Source organism: Neofelis nebulosa, chromosome 7 (assembly GCF_028018385.1).
Source record: "Neofelis nebulosa isolate mNeoNeb1 chromosome 7, mNeoNeb1.pri, whole genome shotgun sequence".
In the NCBI taxonomy this organism is placed as follows: Eukaryota; Metazoa; Chordata; class Mammalia; order Carnivora; family Felidae; genus Neofelis; species Neofelis nebulosa.
The window spans coordinates 67,096,880-67,100,961 of record NC_080788.1 but is presented as its reverse complement, the minus strand read 5'-3'; the positions used below and the strand labels follow the sequence as shown (position 1 = coordinate 67,100,961).

The 4,082-nt window shown below is 39.0% G+C and overlaps 1 non-coding gene across 1 annotated transcript; it reads right to left on the bottom strand.

Annotated features, from left to right (window-relative positions):
- Nucleotides 1-349: 349 nt before the first annotated feature.
- On the bottom strand, nucleotides 350-451 carry LOC131518380 (U6 spliceosomal RNA). Its single transcript, XR_009265063.1, has one exon. It is a non-coding gene; the product is annotated as a U6 spliceosomal RNA (small nuclear RNA).
- Between the last annotated feature and the right edge of the window lie 3,631 nt (nucleotides 452-4,082).

Here is a 4,082-nt window from a genome sequence, read left to right as displayed (position 1 = left end):
TAGGCCTCAGTTTACCTTTAAACACAGGGAAAAGTCAACTTCTACCCTTCCTATTAGCCACAGCATGAGTGACTATGGCACTTTTTGGGGAAGAGTGGCCGTAATCGAATCTTTATTTTTGTAACTGTATAAATGGGATCCAAATGTGTCCACCACTAGTTTTTCAAAAAGAAACATTCTATAAATAAGTAAACTGCATCTGCTCACGGATGCATGTATGGACTCCCTAGATGTCTCATTGGGCTTAATTATAGACCATTCACAGTAATACATTTTTAGTATAAAGTGTAACATAATGTTAAGCCATTTTAGCTTTTGCACATACATGTTGTACTTCTGGCTGAGAGTGAAAAAAAAAAAAAACTTCATGAATTTGCATATCATCCTTACACAAAGGTCGTGCTAATCTGTATACTGGTCCAAATTTAGTACACACACTGCCAAAGCAAGCCCAATATGGCACTTTTAATAAAAGAGAACTTTGAAATACTGTAAAACAATGTTACATTGGCATTTTGGGTGACTCAACGGTCAAAGTTCTCTGTCTCCAAAACACTTCCAATTTTAATTTCTTCTCCTTTCTCTGCATAAACATTCAATTATCTGGAAAACTCTGACTAATTAAATTGCTGGAGAGTTTATTTTTGCTCCTCCACTTTGGATAAGCACTGCATATCAAGAACCTCTAACTGACATTTCTGTGCCCCAGATCTGTATTGACAATTACTCAGTCTTTTGAGAGACAAAGACCCAACGTTCTATCCCGACTAGGCAAAATTGCTGCCCCTGGTTGGCTAACGGGCATTCATTTGCCCCAAATCTATGAGGTCTTTGAATTTGAGATAGAGAAGCTAAGGGAGGACTCCATTTTAGACAGGCTCTGTCTGGGCTATTTTTCTGCTAGGCCCCATTTCTGAAAAAGCCAAAGAAGCTATGTTCCCACTTCAAGGAGAAAGCAGAAAAGTTAATCATGCTCAGAATTTTGTCCTAGGACCCGAACACCTGATAACATATAAGACAAGCCAGATGGCAAACATGTTCCAGGATGTTCACTTCCGTTGACATGGGCAAACCTCCACTGACATGGGCATCAACACCCCCTACCTTTGGTGATTTATGGAATGATGCCTATTGTTCACCTGACACTCACCTCTGACTGGACCCTACCCTGGATTCCTGAAGGAACACGTACCCTAGACCTCATTCCAATATAAACCCTAACCTCAAACAATGAGACTCATTCTCCTTTCCTTTCTGAGTCTCCCAGACACTCCATCTGCTGTTTTCTGCCTGTCACTCATGTTATTCAATAAACTCTGCTTTCACTTTCTTTGCTTCACATTTGATTTCTATCCTGCGTGAAGCCAAGGACTCTCCTGGCTGGTCCTACAGGACCCTCCCCTAGGTCCTTGGACACAGCCCTCCTGTATCAAATTCGTTTAAGATATAAAAATAAATTACAATCATTTTAAGGCAATGGAATTCTGAGTTATGATCAGCTGATGTTTTGAAGGGTTTTGTTTTTTGTGTTTTTTTTTTTTCCTGCATCTTAGAACACACACATCCTGGTTTTAGATTCAAATCTCTGGAATAATTATGGTTGACCAGTAGGCTTTTTAGCTGACAAATAACTGACTGATTTGGAAGTCAGTTCTTAAGGCCCCCAGAGAGCAACATGCCAATATCCCTGAGCTTTCGACTCCTAGGTTTTTTTTCACAGTTTTTACAAAAGAATACCTCAGGTATACAAAAGCTTTGTGTAATGAAATATTTCAGAGCAGCCTGAAAAATATAACTCTTCTCCACCTGGATTCCGTTGTAGGTTAGAGCATATTTAATTTCAAGTCAATAGATTCCCTGCACATCAGCACTTAAGGGATTAAAGACAAGTCTACTTTTGTTGCCCTAAATGTACTGTTATTGTTATCAATTTATGCAGCCTTGCAATAAGTTTTCAATAAATCTAAGATTAACTATTATTTTCTCGCCTATAAATAAAATATAATCATCTTAAAAATCAATGAAGGGAAAACCATCATATCCATTAACCTGGCTCAGAATCCCTCCAGGCCCTTGCTATGAAACACAGCGTTGTGGATCTTTCATTTTATTGAGCTATATCTCTTTGTATGGCAACCAGCAGGCAAAAGAAAAAAAAATCAAATCTAAAAATCAAAGACTACAGTTTTTTGTTTTGAAAACCACTGAGGCAGGGGCTGAATATTCTTTTCTGCCTGGGGTTAATCTTTTCTCCCCACTTTAATTTGCAATCAGATGCAATAAAAGGAAAAAATAAAAAAGGACATTGCCTCAAGTAGCTAGTGGCTTTATTACCATCCCTATTGCCAGTCTCCACTTTTTATCACTTCCAAATCCTTCGTTTTTAAAGTCACCTGTACAGCCCTGCAATGTTACAAACACCTTTAGTTGTCTTCACCAACTGTCAGTTTGTACCATCTGCTGTTACAATCTCAAAAGCAGTAATGCATGGGGGTCAAGGCCACTTTCTCTCAGGAAACTAAAAAAACAACAGAGCCAAGTCATTTCGTGTTTTTTTCTTGTTCCCTGTCAGCTTTACTACACCCTGGAGTGGACATTTTCCTTGCCTTTCAGTTGTGAATGTTCCTCAAAAGACACGAACTTCCCAAGAAGGTAACCATACAAAAACAAGGTTTTATAGACAACCCATTATCAACTAGCAGAAGGGGGTGATTAGTCATCTGCTCTGCTTGAAATAGATCCAAAAAATTCAAGCCAGTACTGCAAGGAGAGAAAGGCATTATCTCAGGATTCCAGAACTAGGGCAATCCCTCCTTAATATGACAGGCTTCTGCAGCAACCTTTGAAAGACCGCAAGTAATCTCAAAAGCCAAGCATCGGGAGGAGTTGACCAGCTGTCCCACCCACCCAAAGGGGACTATCTCCCCCATCCTCTTACCCCTCCACCCTAGAGAATCAACCCTTTTGACCTTTCTTTGGACTAGAGCCAAAAAGGACTATCTTTTGCTTCTGTTTCTGTTGACTATTAAAGTGGTTCCATTAAACTAATTCAACCACTTGGTCCAAACAGATTTTCTAAAGTCATAGCCATTTTGTTGTTGTTAGTGAAAGGAGTTATTTACAAGCATATTCCCACTCTCTTTATTTCCTACAAGTCATTACAAATTCACATAAAATTTTTCTGTGTGTAAGAGGCCTAGTTTACCCTCAAGGCAGTTCACATGCAAGTCCAAGTTTTTCCCCCATAAATAAAATATAATCATCTTAAAAATCAATATAAGAAAACAATCGGAACCATTAACCTATCTCAAAATCCCTTCAGCCACTGTATGAACCACCCAGTGCTGAGTCTTTCATTTTATTGAGCTGTATAATTCTCTGCTCAGCGACTAGCAAAGGGAAAAAAATCAAAGACTTGGGTGTTGTGTTCTGGAAATCAGAGAGAGGTGGGAATGTGAGAATAGATTTTGACCCTTTTTGATTACAGAAAACATAGATTTTAGAGACCCCGGAAACAACAGTTTCTTGCTCCTGGAAAGATATTAGCTTGGTTTGGATTCTCCTTTAGACAATGCTTATTCATGAGCCATTTATAAAGCTGGGAGTCAATTTTGAAAACCGTCAAAAACTTGTCTTTAAGATTAACAGACAGAAAAAGAGGAAAAGAATGAAAAGGTGTATTTTATTTTAAAAAAATGTTTAATGCTTATTTATCTGTTGTGTGAGACAGAGATAGAGAGCAAGCAGGGGATCTTGCTTGGGAATCCCAAGCAGGCTCCGCATTGTTAGCACGAGCCTGATGCGAGGCTTGAACCCACGAACTGTGAGATCATGACCTGTGCAGAATCAAGAGTCAGACGCTTAATGGACTGAGCCACCCAGGTAACCCCAAAACATCTATTTTAAAGTGTAAGTCAAATGCAATGCCGGGACAAGACTGATTCAGGCTCAAAACTACAGTCGATCAGCTGAGCTACAAATATCACATGAATTTGGTCATTATCACTGGTTAATGGTCACTTATTCTCTCTTTCTCTGTTGAAATTCCTTCATAGAGCTCTGTAATGAGGAAACATCACAAG